This window comes from Bombina bombina, chromosome 5 (assembly GCF_027579735.1).
Source record: "Bombina bombina isolate aBomBom1 chromosome 5, aBomBom1.pri, whole genome shotgun sequence".
NCBI lineage: Eukaryota > Metazoa > Chordata > Amphibia > Anura > Bombinatoridae > Bombina > Bombina bombina.
Genome location: NC_069503.1, coordinates 814,307,348 through 814,323,472, shown reverse-complemented (window position 1 = coordinate 814,323,472; position 16,125 = coordinate 814,307,348). Strand labels below are relative to the sequence as shown.

The following is a 16,125-nucleotide window of genomic DNA, read 5'->3' as shown; positions in this document are numbered from 1 at the left end:
TAGGCTCTCTGAGCAAGTGCTGTGTTTAAAATGCTGGTGCACGGTGCATACTTAAATACACTTTTGAAACAGCTATAGCTTTTATTAGAAGCATTTTTGCTAATGCATGTATATTACAAAATTGCTTCTGTTAAATACTGAAATGCATCCATGTGGTTTTCAATTTTGGCTGGAATATCCCTTTAAAGATACATTCTAAGGCAAAAATGTACCTTTATTTTAACTGATCCTTGATTGCTTTTTGATTTTAAACTGCACAGATCTGCAAAGCATTTTCTCATACTCAGGAGCTTTGTCTATTGTTTAACCCCATTGTAGGGGTTAAACACATGGGGGGATATTTATCAAAGGTCTGCAGGCTCGCCAGAAACACGGCCCTCAAGCTCCGTCCGGAGCTTGAGAAATGGGCCCCATGGTGAGCTATGCTTAGTATTGCAAAAATTGTGCATGGTGGTTTGTTTGTTTTTGTTTAGCTTACTTTTTTTTTTTTTTAAATTGGTCCATTTCTTTTACAAGATACGATGAGTCCACGGATTTCATCCTTACTTGTGGGATATCGCCTCCTGGTCAGCAGGAGGAGATATCCCACAAGTAAGGATGAAATCCGTGGACTCATCGTATCGTAAAAGAAACAAATTTATCAGGTAAGAATACATTTCCTTTTTTAAAGTTGTATGTTTTATAAAGCACAGACCAAACAATATAAATAGAGCTGCATGTGTGGACTTTTTGTAGATAAATCAGTTTTTCTAAAGAATTTGAATCAACTTGATAGTTTTTGTATGGTAATAAATAACATGGACCTTTTTTTTATTCCAATGTTTTGGCAGTTTCAGGGAACAGATTCATAACTCCCATAATACACACAAAGTAGAAAACCTGTGGTTGTGCAGCATGACATGCATTGCGTCGGTATACTGCACGTCCCTACATAATTGTCTATTAGACAACAAATGAAGCTGCTTCATAATTAAACATCCTGCATAAGCCAATATATTTTTTCATAAGGTGGTGAGAGTCCATGAGCCATTAGTCCTGGGATTCAACTCCTGGCCACTAGGGAGGGGGGGGGGGGCGAATATACCCAACATTTCAGAAGCGTTTAATCATTTTTCACCTCTCTGGTATCCCAGTCTTAATCTTTGCCTCACACAGGAGAAAGGTGAAGAAAAGATCTGCTCCAGATTCTTTGTTAAAAGTGGTTCTCAGACCTATGCAAGACCCAATTTCCCCTTACAGAGCCCGGAACAGAAGAGAGGGGAACATGGAGTACTGGTTAGTGACAGAATAACAGCTTCTGCGAGTTAGTCACAAGCCTGTCACAGAGACTTGTCTCTTAGCCTCCTCCTGGTGGTTTGTAGTCACAAGCCTATCAGAAATCCTCTGCTGCGTCCTGCACAGCACTGGATAGGTTCTCTGCTGGAAGCAGTTTTTTCTGCTGCTGCATATCTCAGCAGAGTGGGTGAGCTCAGGTAAGTGGTCTTTGCACTCACATAGCCCACAGGTGATTAGCAGGTACACCTCCGTGTACGTCATAGCCAGTGGACATGTACTGTATTTCTGCAATACACATACCATTATTACTCTTAATGCCTATTAAATACTGTATATTGTGGGACATAAGTATTTGAGATTTCAGACAGGACCACTGTGTTTGGCCATATGTATATTTTATTCTTTCCTAAACAGTGTCAATTTCTCCAACATTGGTGTGTCCGGTCCACGGCGTCATCCATAACTTGTGGGAATATTCTCTTCCCCAACAGGAAATGGCAAAGAGCACAGCAAAAGCTGTCCATATAGTCCCTCCTAGGCTCCGCCCACCCAGTCATTCTCTTTGCCGTTGCACAGGCAGCATCTCCACGGAGATGGTGAAGAGTATGTGGTGTTTAGTTGTTGTTTTTTATTCTACTATCAAGAGTTTGTTATTTTAAAATAGTGCTGGTATGTACTATTTACTCTGAAACAGAAAAAGATGAAGAGTTCTGTTTGTGAGAGGAATATGATTTTAGCAGCAGTAACTAAAATAGTTTGCTGTTTCCACATAGGACTGTTGAGATGAAATAACTTCAGTTGGGGGAAACAGTTGGCAGACTTTTCTGCTTAAGGTATGACTAGCCATATTTCTCCAACATTGGTGTGTCCGGTCCACGGCGTCATCCTTACTTGTGGGATATTCTCTTCCCCAACAGGAAATGGCAAAGAGTCCCAGCAAAGCTGGCCATATAGTCCCTCCTAGGCTCCGCCCACCTCAGTCATTCTCTTTGCCGTTGCACAGGCAACATCTCCACGGAGATGGTTAAGAGTTTTTTGGTGTTTTAATGTAGTTTTTATTCTTCTATCAAGTGTTTGTTATTTTAAAATAGTGCTGGTATGTACTATTTACTCTGAAACAGAAAAGGATGAAGATTTCTGTTTGTAAGAGGAAGATGATTTTAGCAGACAGTAACTAAAATCGATTGCTGTTTCCACATAGGACTGTTGAGATGAAGTAACTTCAGTTGGGGGAAACAGTTAGCAGACTTTTCTGCTTAAGGTATGACTAGCCATATTTCTAACAAGACTGTGTAATGCTGGAAGGCTGTCATTTCCCCTCATGGGGACCGGTAAGCCATTTTCTTACTCAAACAAACAGAATAAAGGGCTTAATAAGGGCTAAAAAACTGGTAGACATTTTTATGGGCTAAATCGATTGCTTTATTTGGGCATATTATTCAGATTTAGGCTAACAATTGGCATTTATAATCTTGGGGAACGTTTATAAAACGGCAGGCACTGTGTTAGACACCTTTTTCAGTCACGGGGCCTTTCTAGTTATAGACTGAGCCTCATTTTCGCGCCATTACTGCGCAGTTGTTTTTTGAGAGCAGGGCATGCAGATGCATGTGTGAGGATCTAAGAATCACTGAAAAAGCTTCTAGAAGGCGTCATTTGGTATCGTATTCCCCTCTGGGCTTGGTTGGGTCTCAGCAAAGACTATAGCTGGGACTGTATAGGGGTTACATTTTAAAACGGCTCCGGTTCCGTTATTTTAAGGGTTAAAGCTCTGAAATTTGGTGTGCAATACTTTTAATGCTTTAAGACACTGTGGTGAAATTTTGGTAATTTTTGAACGATTCCTTCATACTTTTTCACATATTCAGTAATAAAGTGTTGTTTTCTGTTTGAAATTTAAAGAGACAGTAACGGTTTTATTTTAAAACGTTTTTTGTGCTTTGTTGACAAGTTTAAGCCTGTTTAACATGTCTGTACTTTCAGATAAGCTATGTTCTATATGTATGAAAGCCAATGTGTCTCCCCATCTAAATTTATGTGATAATTGTGCCATAGCGTCCAAACAAAGTAAGGACAGTACTGCCACAGATAATGATATTGCCCAAGATGATTCCTCAAATGAGGGGAGTAAACATGATACTACATCATCTCCTACTGTGTCTACACCAGTTTTGCCCATGCAGGAGGCCCCTAGTACATCTAGTGCGCCAATACTTATTACCATGCAACAATTAACGGCTGTAATGGATAACTCCATAGCAAATCTTTTATCCAAAATGCCTACTTATCAGAGAAAGCGCGATTGCTCTGTTTTAAACACTGAAGAGCAAGAGGGCGCTGATGATAATTGTTCTGTCATACCCTCACACCAATCTGAAGGGGCCATGAGGGAGGTTTTGTCTGATGGAGAAATCTCAGATTCAGGAAAAATTTCTCATCAAGCTGAACCTGATGTTGTGACATTTAAATTTAAATTAGAACATCTCCGCGCACTGCTTAAGGAGGTGTTATCTACTCTGGATGATTGTGACAACTTGGTCATTCCAGAGAAATTATGCAAGAGGTGCCAGTGCCCCCCGACGCTTTTCCTATACCCAAGCGGGTGGCGGACATAGTAAATAAGGAGTGGGAAAAGACCGGCATACCTTTTGTTCCCCCCCCTATATTTAAGAAATTATTTCCTATGGTCGACCCCAGAAAGGACTTATGGCAGACAGTCCCCAAGGTCGAGGGGGCAGTTTCTACTCTAAACAAACGCACTACTATTCCTATCGAAGATAGTTGTGCTTTCAAAGATCCTATGGATAAAAAATTGGAAGGTTTGCTTAAAAAGATTTTTGTACAGCAAGGCTACCTTCTACAACCAATTTCATGCATTGTTCCTGTCACTACGGCAGCGTGGTTCTGGTTTGAGGAACTAGAAAAGTCGCTCAGTAGAGAAACTCCATATGAGGAGGTTATGGACAGAGTTAACGCACTTAAATTGGCTAACTCTTTTATTTTAGATGCCGCTTTGCAATTAGCTAGATTAGCGGCGAAAAATTCAGGGTTTGCTATCGTGGCGCGCAGAGCGCTTTGGCTAAAGTCTTGGTCAGCGGATGTGTCATCCAAGACAAAATTGCTTAACATCCCTTTCAAAGGTAAAACTTTATTTGGACCAGAATTGAAAGAGATTATTTCAGACATCACTGGGGGAAAGGGCCACGCCCTTCCACAGGATAGGTCTTTTAAGGCTAAGAATAAGCCTAATTTTCGTCCCTTTCGCAGAAACGGACAAGCCTCTAATTCTGCATCCTCTAAGCAAGAGGGTAATGCCTCACAACCCAAACCAGCCTGGAAACCAATGCAAGGCTGGAACAAGGGTAAGCAGGCCAAGAAGCCTGCCACTGCTAACAAAACACCATGAAGGAGTAGCCCCCGATCCGGGACCGGATCTAGTGGGGGGCAGACTCTCTCTCTTTGCTCAGGCTTGGGCAAGAGATGTTCAGGATCCTTGGGCGCTAGAAATAGTTTCTCAAGGTTATCTCCTGGAATTCAAGGAACTACCCCCAAGGGGAAGGTTCTACAGGTCTCACTTATCCTCAAACCAAATAAAGAGACAGGCATTCTTACATTGTGTAGAAGACCTGTTAAAAATGGGAGTGATACACCCAGTTCCAATAAAGGAACAAGGAATGGGATTTTATTCTAATCTGTTCGTAGTTCCCAAAAAAGAGGGAACGTTCAGACCAATTTTGGATTTGAAGATCCTAAACAAATTTCTCAAGGTACCATCGTTCAAAATGGAAACTATTCGAACGATTCTACCCACCATCCAGGAAAGTCAATTTATGACTACCGTGGATCTAAAGGATGCGTACCTACATATTCCTATCCACAAGGAACATCATCAGTTCCTAAAGTTCGCTTTTCTGGACAAGCATTACCAGTTTGTGGCCCTCCCATTCGGATTGGCCACTGCTCCAAGGATTTTCACAAAGGTGCTAGGGTCCCTTCTAGCGGTTCTAAGACCAAGGGACATTGCAGTAGTAATTTACTTGGATGACATTCTAATACAAGCGTCGTCTCTGTCAAAAGCAAAGGCTCATACGGACATCGTTCTAGCCTTTCTCAGATCTCACGGATGGAAGGTGAACAAAGAAAAAAGTTCTGTCCCCGTCAACAAGAGTTCCCTTCTTGGGAACAATAATAGATTCCTTAGAAATGAGGATTTTTCTGACAGAGGTCAGAAAATCAAAACTTCTAAGCTCTTGTCAAGTGCTTCATTCTGTTCCTCGTCCTTCCATAGCGCAGTGCATGGAAGTAGTAGGATTGATGGTTGCAACAATGGACATAGTTCCTTTTGCACGAATTCATCTAAGACCATTACAACTGTGCATGCTCAAACAGTGGAATGGGGATTATACAGACTTGTCTCCAATGATTCAAGTAGATCAAAAGACCAGAGATTCACTCCGTTGGTGGCTAACCCTGGACCATCTATCCCAGGGAATGAGCTTCCGCAGACCAGAATGGGTCATTGTCACGACCGACGCCAGTCTAGTGGGCTGGGGCGCGGTCTGGGAATCCCTGAAAGCTCAGGGACTATGGTCTCGGGAAGAGTCTCTTCTCCCGATAAACATTCTGGAACTGAGAGCGATATTCAATGCTCTCAGAGCTTGGCCTCAACTAGCAAAGGCCAAATTCATAAGGTTTCAATCAGACAACATGACGACCGTTGCATATATCAATCATCAGGGGGGAACAAAGAGTTCCCTGGCGATGAAAGAAGTGACCAAAATAATTCAATGGGCGGAGGATCACTCGTGCCACTTGTCTGCGATCCACATCCCAGGAGTGGAAAATTGGGAAGCGGATTTTCTGAGTCGTCAGACATTCCATCCGGGGGAGTGGGAACTCCATCCGGAAATCTTTGCCCAAATAACTCAATTATGGGGCATTCCAGACATGGATCTGATGGCGTCTCGTCAGAACTTCAAGGTCCCTTGCTACGGGTCCAGATCCAGGGATCCCAAGGCGACTCTAGTAGATGCACTAGTAGCACCTTGGACCTTCAACCTAGCTTATGTATTCCCACCGTTTCCTCTCATTCCCAGGCTGGTAGCCAGGATCAATCAGGAGAGGGCCTCGGTGATCTTGATAGCTCCTGCGTGGCCACGCAGGACTTGGTATGCAGACCTGGTGAATATGTCATCGGCTCCACCATGGAAGCTACCTTTTGAGACAGGACCTTCTTGTTCAGGGTCCATTCGAACATCCAAATCTGGTCTCCCTCCAACTGACGGCTTGGAGATTGAACGCTTGATTCTATCGAAGCGTGGGTTTTCAGATTCTGTTATAGATACTCTGGTTCAGGCCAGAAAACCTGTAACTAGAAAAATTTACCATAAGATATGGAAAAAATATATCTGTTGGTGTGAATCCAAAGGATTTCCATGGAATAAGATAAAAATTCCTAAGATTCTCTACTTTCTACAAGAAGGTTTGGAGAAAGGATTATCTGCAAGTTCTCTAAAGGGACAGATCTCTGCTTTATCTGTCTTACTACACAAAAGACTGGCAGCTGTGCCAGATGTTCAAGCATTTGTTCAGGCTTTGGTTCGGATCAAGCCTGTTTACAGACCTTTGACTCCTCCCTGGAGTCTAAATCTAGTTCTTTCAGTTCTTCAAGGGGTTCCGTTTGAACCTTTACATTCCATAGATATTAAGTTACTATCTTGGAAAGTTTTGTTTTTAGTTGCAATTTCTTCTACTAGAAGAGTTTCAGAGTTATCTGCTCTGCAGTGTTCTCCGCCCTATCTGGTGTTCCATGCAGATAAGGTGGTTTTGCGTACTAAGCCTGGTTTTCTTCCTAAAGTTGTTTCTAACAAAAATATTAACCAGGAGATAGTTGTACCTTCTTTGTGTCCGAATCCAGTTTCAAAGAAGGAACGTTTGTTACACAATTTGGACGTTGTCCGTGCTCTAAAGTTCTATTTAGAGGCTACTAAAGATTTCAGACAAACATCTTCCTTGTTTGTCGTTTATTCTGGTAAAAGGAGAGGTCAAAAAGCGACTTCTACTTCTCTTTCCTTTTGGCTTAAAAGCATTATCCGATTGGCTTACGAGACTGCCGGACGGCAGCCTCCTGAAAGAATCACAGCTCACTCCACTAGGGCTGTGGCTTCCACATGGGCCTTCAAGAACGAGGCTTCTGTTGACCAGATATGTAAGGCAGCGACTTGGTCTTCACTGCACACTTTTGCTAAATTTTACAAATTTGATACTTTTGCTTCTTCGGAGGCTATTTTTGGGAGAAAGGTTTTGCAAGCTGTGGTGCCTTCCGTTTAGGTAACCTGATTTGCTCCCTCCCTTCATCCGTGTCCTAAAGCTTTGGTATTGGTTCCCACAAGTAAGGATGACGCCGTGGACCGGACACACCAATGTTGGAGAAAACAGAATTTATGCTTACCTGATAAATTACTTTCTCCAACGGTGTGTCCGGTCCACGGCCCGCCCTGGTTTTTTAATCAGGTCTGATGAATTATTTTCTCTAACTACAGTCACCACGGTACCATATGGTTTCTCCTATATATATTTCCTCCTGTCCGTCGGTCGAATGGGCGGAGCCTAGGAGGGACTATATGGCCAGCTTTGCTGGGACTCTTTGCAATTTCCTGTTGGGGAAGAGAATATCCCACAAGTAAGGATGACGCCGTGGACCGGACACACCGTTGGAGAAAGTAATTTATCAGGTAAGCATAAATTCTGTTTTCTAACAAGACTGTGTAATGCTGGAAGGCTGTCATTTCCCCTCATGGGGACCGGTAAGCCATTTTCTTAGTCTCAAACAGAATAAAGGGCTTAATATGGGCTATAAAACTGGTAGACACTTTTATGGGCAAGATCGATTGCTTTATTTGGGCATTTTATACAGCTTGATGTTGAAATTCACACTTTATAAACTTTGGGGAACGTATTTTTACGTCAGGCACTGGTTTAGACACCTTTCCAGTCAGGAAGGGCCTTCCCTGTAGTAGGCTGAGCCTCATTTTCGCGCCATTACTGCGCAGTTACTTTTGAGAGCAGGACATGCAGCTGCATGTGTGTGGGTCTGAAAGTAGTTGAAAGGGTTCCTAGAAGGCTTCATTTGGTATCGTATACCCCCCTGGGTTTGGTAAAGTCGCAGCAAAGGCTGTAGCTGGGACTGTAGAGGGGTTAAAACTGTAACCGGCTCCGGTTTCCTCATTTTAAGGGTTAAAGGTCTGAAATTTGGGGTGCAATGCTTTGAATGCTTTAAGACACTGTGTGGAAATTTGGTAAAATTTGAACAATTCTTTAATAGTTTTTCACATATTCAGTAATAAAGTGTGCCCTGTTTAAAATTTAAAGAGACAGTAACGGTTTTTTTTTAAAACGTTTTTTGTACTTTATTGACAAGTTTAAGCCTGTTTAACATGTCTGTACCTTCAGATAAACTATGTTCTGTATGTATGGAAGCCAATGTGTCTCCCCCTTCAAAATTGTGTGATAATTGTGCCATAGCGTCCAAACAAAGTAAGGACAGTACTGCCACAGATAGTAAAGTTGCCCAAGATGATTCATCAGATGAAGGGAGTAGACATAGTTCTACATCATCTCCTTCTGTGTCTACACCAGTTTTCCCCACGCAGGAGACCCCTAGTACTTCTAGCGCGCCAATGCTGGTTACTAGGCAACAATTGACGGCAGTAATGGATAACTCCATAGCAAATATTTTATCCAAAATGCCTGCATTTCAGAGAGAGCACGATTGCTCTGTTTTAAACACTGTAGAGCAGGAGGGCGCTGATGATAATTGCTCTGTCATACCCTCACACCAATCTGAAGTGGCCATGAGGGAGGTTTTGTCAGATGGGGAAATTTCAGATTCAGGTAGAATTTATCAACAGGCAGAACCTGATGTTGTGACATTTAAATTTAAATTAGAGCATCTCCGCGCACTGCTTAAGGAGGTGTTATCTACCCTGGATGATTGTGACAACCTGGTCATTCCAGAAAAATTGTGCAAGATGGACAAGTTCCTAGAGGTTCCGGTGCACCCCGACGCTTTTCCTTTACCCAAGCGGGTGGCGGATATAGTGAATAAGGAGTGGGAGAAGCCCGGCATACCTTTTGTCCCCCCTCCTATATTTAAGAAATTATTTCCTATGGTCGACCCCAGAAAGGACTTATGGCAGACAGTCCCTAAGGTCGAGGGGGCAGTTTCTACACTAGCCAAGCGCACTACTATTCCTATCGAGGATAATTGTGCTTTCAAAGATCCTATGGATAAAAAATTGGAGGCTTTGCTTAAAAAGATTTTTGTACAGCAAGGTTACCTCCTGCAACCTATTTCGTGCATTATTCCTGTCACTACAGCAGCGTGGTTCTGGTTCGAGGAACTAGAAAAGTCGCTCAGTATAGACACTCCGTATGAGGAGGTTATGGACAGAGTTCACGCACTTAAGTTAGCTAATTCCTTTATTTTAGATGCCGCTTTGCAGTTAGCTAGATTAGCGGCGAAAAATTCAGGGTTTGCAATTGTGGTGCGCAGACACAAAGTCTTGGTCAGCGGATGTATCTTCCAAGACAAAATTGCTTAATATCCCCTTCAAGGGTAAAACCCTTTTTGGGCCAGAATTGAAAGAGATTATCTCAGACATCACTGGGGGTAAGGGCCACGCCCTCCCACAAGATAGGCCTTATAAAGCCAAGAATAAGTCTAATTTTCGTTCCTTTCGCAATTTCAGGAACGGACCGGCCTCCAACTCTGCAGCCTCTAGACAAGAGGGTAATGCTTCGCAGACCAAACCAGCTTGGAAACCGATGCAAGGCTGGAACAAGGGTAAGCAGGCCAACAAGCCTGCTGCTGCTAACAAAACAGCATGAAGGAGTAGCCCCCGATCCGGGACCGGATCTAGTAGGGGGCAGACTCTCTCTCTTCGCTCAGGCTTGGGCAAGAGATGTTCAGGATCCCTGGGCACTAGAAATAGTTTCTCAGGGTTATCTTCTGGAATTCAAGGAACTACCCCCAAGGGGAAGGTTCCACATGTCTCACTTTTCTTCAAACCAAATAAAGAGACAGGCATTCTTACATTGTGTAGAAGACCTGTTAAAAATGGGAGTGATACACCCAGTTCCAACCGTGGAACAAGGAATGGGGTTTTACTCAAATCTGTTTGTAGTTCCCAAAAAAGAGGGAACTTTCAGACCAATTCTGGATTTAAAAATTCTAAACAAATTTCTCAGAGTTCCATCGTTCAAAATGGAAACCATTCGAACAATTTTACCTACAATCCAGGAGGGTCAATATATGACTACCGTGGATTTAAAGGATGCGTATCTACATATTCCTATCCACAAAGATCATCATCAGTTCCTAAGGGACAAACATTATCAGTTTGTGGCTCTCCCATTCGGACTAGCCACTGCTCCCAGAATTTTCACAAAGGTACTCGGGTCCCTTCTAGCGGTTCTAAGACCAAGGGGCATTGCAGTGGCACCTTACTTGGACGACATTCTGATACAAGCGTCGTCTCTTTCAAAGGCAAAGGCTCACACAGACATCGTTCTGGCCTTTCTCAGATCTCACGGATGGAAAGTGAACATAGAAAAAAGTTCCCTGTCTCCGTCGACAAGAGTTCCTTTCTTGGGGACAATAATAGATTCTTTAGAAATGAAGATTTTCCTGACAGATGTCAGAAAGTCAAAGCTTCTAAGCGCTTGTCAAGTTCTTCATTCTGTTCCACGTCCTTCCATAGCTCAGTGCATGGAAGTAGTAGGGTTGATGGTTGCAGCAATGGACATAGTTCCTTTTGCGCGAATTCATCTAAGACCATTACAACTGTGCATGCTGAAACAGTGGAATGGGGACTATACAGACTTGTCTCCAGTGATTCAAGTAGATCAGAAGACCAGAGACTCACTCCGTTGGTGGCTAACCCAGGACCACCTGTCCCAGGGAATGAGTTTCCGCAGACCAGAGTGGGTCATCGTCACGACTGACGCCAGTCTAGTGGGCTGGGGCGCGGTCTGGGACTCCCTGAAAGCTCAGGGTCTATGGTCTCGGGAAGAGTCTCTTCTCCCGATAAACATTCTGGAACTGAGAGCGATATTCAATACTCTCAGGGCTTGGCCTCAACTAGCAAAGGCCAGATTAATAAGATTCCAATCAGACAACATGACGACTGTTGCTTACATCAACCATCAGGGGGGAACAAGGAGTTCCCTGGCGATGAGAGAAGTGACCAAAATCATAAAATGGGCGGAGGATCACTCCTGCCACCTATCTGCGATCCACATCCCAGGAGTGGAAAACTGGGAGGCGGATTATCTGAGTCGTCAGACATTCCATCCGGGAGAGTGGGAACTTCACCCGGAGATCTTTGCCCAGTTGACTCAATTATGGGGCATTCCAGACATGGATCTGATGGCATCTCGTCAGAACTTCAAGGTTCCTTGCTACGGGTCCAGATCCAGGTATCCCAAGGCGACTCTAGTGGATGCATTAGTAGCGCCTTGGACCTTCAACCTAGCTTATGTGTTTCCACCGTTTCCTCTCATTCCCAGGCTGGTAGCCAGGATCAAGCAGGAGAGGGCCTCAGTGATCTTGATAGCTCCTGCGTGGCCACGCAGGACTTGGTATGCAGACCTGGTGAATATGTCATCGGCTCCACCATGGAAGCTACTTTTGAGACAGGATCTTCTAGTACAAGGTCCATTCGAACATCCAAATCTAGTTTCCATTCAGCTAACGGCTTGGAAATTGAACGCTTGATTTTATCCAAGCGTGGGTTTTTAGGATTCTGTAATAGATACTCTGATACAGGCCAGAAAACCTGTAACTAGAAAGATTTACCATAAAATATGGAAAAGATAGATCTGTTGGTGTGAATCCAAGGGATTCTCATGGAGTAAGATCAAAATTCCTAGGATCCTTTCCTTTCTCCAAGAAAGTTTGGATAAGGGATTATCAGCGAGTTCTCTAAAGGGACAGATTTCTGCTTTATCTGTCTTATTACACAAACGATTGGCAGCGGTGCCTGATGTTCAAGCTTTTGTTCAGGCTTTGGTCAGGATCAAGCCTGTTTACAGACCTTTGACTCCTCCCTGGAGTCTGAATTTAGTTCTTTCAGTTCTTCAAGGGGTTCCGTTTGAACCTCTACATTCCATAGATATCAAGATGTTATCTTGGAAAGTTCTGTTTTTGGTTGCTATTGCTTCTGCTAGAAGAGTTTGAGTTATCTGCTTTGCAGTGTAATCCGCCCTATCTGGTGTTCCATTCAGATAAGGTTGTTTTGCGTACTAAACCTGGTTTCCTTCCAAAGGTTGTTTCCAACAAGAATATTAACCAGGAAATAGTTGTGCCTTCTTTGTGTCCGAATCCAGTTTCAAAGAAGGAACATTTGTTACACAATTTAGATGTAGTTTGTGCTTTAAAGTTCAATTTAGAAGCAACAAAGGATTTCAGACAAACGTCTTCTCTGTTTGTCGTTTATTCTGGCAAGAGGAGAGGTCAAAAAGCTACTGCTACCTCTCTTTCCTTTTGGCTGAAAAGCATCATCCGATTGGCTTACGAGACTGCCGGACGGCAGCCTCCTGAACGCATCACAGCTCACTCTACTAGGGCTGTGGCTTCCACATGGGCCTTCAAGAACGAGGCTTCTGTTTATCAGATATGTAAGGCAGCGACTTGGTCTTCCCTGCACACTTTTGCCAAATTCTACAAATTTGATACTTTTGCTTCTTCGGAGGCTTTTTTTGGGAGAAAGGTTTTGCAAGCCGTGGTGCCTTCCATTTAGGTAACCTGATTGGCTCCCTCCCTTCATCCGTGTCCTAAAGCTTTGGTATTTGTTCCCACAAGTTATGGATGACGCCGTGGACCGGACACACCAATGTTGGAGAAAACAGAATTTATGCTTACCTGATAAATTACTTTCTCCAACGGTGTGTCCGGTCCACGGCCCGCCCTGGTTTTTTAATCAGGTTTGATGAATTTCTTTCTTTAACTACAGTCACCACGGCACCTTATAGTTTCTCCTGTTTTTTTCTCCTGTCCGTCGGTCGAATGACTGAGGTGGGCGGAGCCTAGGAGGGACTATATGGACAGCTTTTGCTGTGCTCTTTGCCATTTCCTGTTGGGGAAGAGAATATTCCCAGAAGTTATGGATGGCGCCGTGGACCGGACACACCGTTGGAGAAAGTAATTTATCAGGTAAGCATAAATTCTGTTTTTCTCTGTGGTTTTGTTTGTGTGTTTTATATATATATATAATATATTTCTGGACTCTGCACAGTATTATAACGCTAGCATTATTACTTTTATTCAGCACTATAGAGCACCCTCCCGTACTCCCCAGTAGCACACTGAGTTTTTCTCTATCGTCTGTTGGCACTCAGAGCCGCACTATTTATCTAGGTAGTACACCAATTTCTTGTTACATATTGTAAAATAACGCAGTGTTGCAGGACTTTAACAGTTTGTTCCCACTGTGCTATTTTCCTCTCTCCCTGCTTCTTCCCCTTATAGCAGTGGCCATCTTTATCTGTTTATGAGATTGGGAGGGGGTTAGTGTTTTGTTTTGTTTTTCCCTCACTTACTGAAGCTAGAGAATTTATAAGACGCCCTTTGCTGAACATGTGTTCTTACACAGTAAGTTTTAAGTTGTCTCTATTTTATTGTGTTAATATGTATGTGCTTTCCTGGACTTTATTCCATTACTCCTGGACATATAATAACTGTACTGTCTTACTTTTTAAGTTATTTATGTACATTCTTTTTTCCACAGAAAGGGTTTGTTTTATGCACAGTGTCCCAGTTACATATAGCAAATAGATGTGTTACTGTTGTACATATTTTATTTGGCACAGTAAGTTGCTTTGGTGGTTGAGTATTTTTGTCTTTTTACTGCCCCCAATATTATACTCTTACATCCAATAGAAAGTAGATCCACTGATCACTTATTTAGTTAAATTAATGTAGTTGCAAGTTTTTTATTGTTAAATGTAGTACTACAGGTTCAAGAATTTCTGCGCTCTTTAATTTCTCAGTTAGTTTTTCAGTTAGGACGGCTAAGCCTCCTCCAAGTCAGCGGGTAGATTATGTCTGATAAACGTCCTACAATTAAATTATCTGGTTACGGATTCTGGAATAGATCAGTCCAGTAAACGGACAGTTAACTCAAAAATTGTTATTGTTTTAAAAGATAGATAATCCCTTTATTACACATTCCTCATGGTTATATTAGTATACTTTTAACCTCTGTGATTACCTTGTATCTAAGCCTCTTTTGACAGCCCCCTGATCACATGACTTTTTAATATCTTTTGACTTGCATTTTAGATTTGTTGTGCAGAACCCATGGAGCGTGAGCACAATGTTATCTATATGGCCCACATGAACTAGAACTACTCTGTTGTGAAAAGCTATTACAAAAGCATGTGATAAGAGACTGTCTATGGTGGTTTAGAAACAGGCAGACATTTTAGAGGTTTGAATGTTATGAAGTATATTAATATAAGCATGTTGTGCAAAGCTGGGGAATGGGTAGTTAAAGTCATTATCTAACCTTTTTTTAAACTATATAACTATTTTAGTGTTGACTGTCCCTTTATTAAAGTCTGTAGGTAAGATGTCTGATAATCAGGAATTCTTTCCTTATTAGGATATTTAGGAAGCCTAGGCTCTAGCATTCCTGCAGTTGCAGGTTAATTTTCCATGTCAGCTTAGACATATGACTGCTGATGCCTTTATGAACAAGATTTATCATTGATGTTCTCTTATATTTGCGCCTAAATGTAAAAGCTTCCATGAACTATGGCTTTATGGGAAGCAGCAAAATTCCTTACAGAAATTTGTGCAGTCTATTTGGCTAGCGTACATCCATTTTGTGGGTCTTTTCTATGTGGATTGCACAGAAGCAAGTGGTCTTCTTGCTAGTCTTGTGCATTCTGCATTTTCCTTCAGTGACGAATGCGGAAGTAGGCGGAGATTCGCGATGTTCAGATCTTTTTGGAGCCAAGTTTTTGCTGATTTTCTTATTGTGAAATCGAAGCACACTAAGATCTGGATTTTGCACAGATCTTAGTGTGCTTATTTTTAACAAAAAGAAATTTGGCTCCAAAAAAGATCCGAACTTCACGAAGTCCGCCTGCTTCCACATTCGGCATTGAAACGAAAATGCAGAATGCACAAGTCTACTTCTTACTCACTTTTGTTTTGGGGTAGTTTTTTTTTCATACAGGTGGTGAGAGTCCACAATCCATTACTTCTGGGAATTACTCTACCACTAGGAGGAGGCAAAGATTTCCAAACCACAAGAGCCATATAAAACCCCTCTATCTTACACATACCTCAGTCTTTACAGCAGGAGGTGATTGAAGAATGGAGATTCATTTATTTGATTCTTCAGAGTTTTTTTTTTTTTAATATAGTCTATATTGAGGCCCTGTTTCTACTCGGTGTACAGTGCTTGTCAGAAGGATATATGTTGGGTATGGTTTGTGATTCTCTTTTCACCTCATGGGAAAGTTTTCATAAACCTTCCCTAGTTGGTTGCAGGGACTAGTCTTTTGCCTCCCTTTATGGATCTACAATATACTCCTATTCCATAACCTCTGTTGATGTCTATTGATCAAGTATTATTGATTAACATTTAGACACTCTATAGACATTTTTCAAGTTTTTATATATTTGCTAATATAAATGGCCCTGGGACAGAATACTTTACATTTATTCTTCTTGCTGTTTTGTGTGTGTCTGCTTTTTTGCTGCAGTTAGTTTGTATTTCAATCGTCGGCATTTGGGTTTACACGCGTCGATGTTGTGCACGTCAGGTTAACGCTTGCAGG

The 16,125-nt window shown here is 42.3% G+C and overlaps 1 protein-coding gene across 1 annotated transcript in view; it reads left to right on the top strand.

Moving 5' to 3' along the window:
- Positions 1-16,125, top strand: part of RAB12 (RAB12, member RAS oncogene family) — a 197,321-nt gene that overhangs the window by 112,612 nt on the left and 68,584 nt on the right. The gene's annotated exons all lie outside the window — the stretch shown is intronic.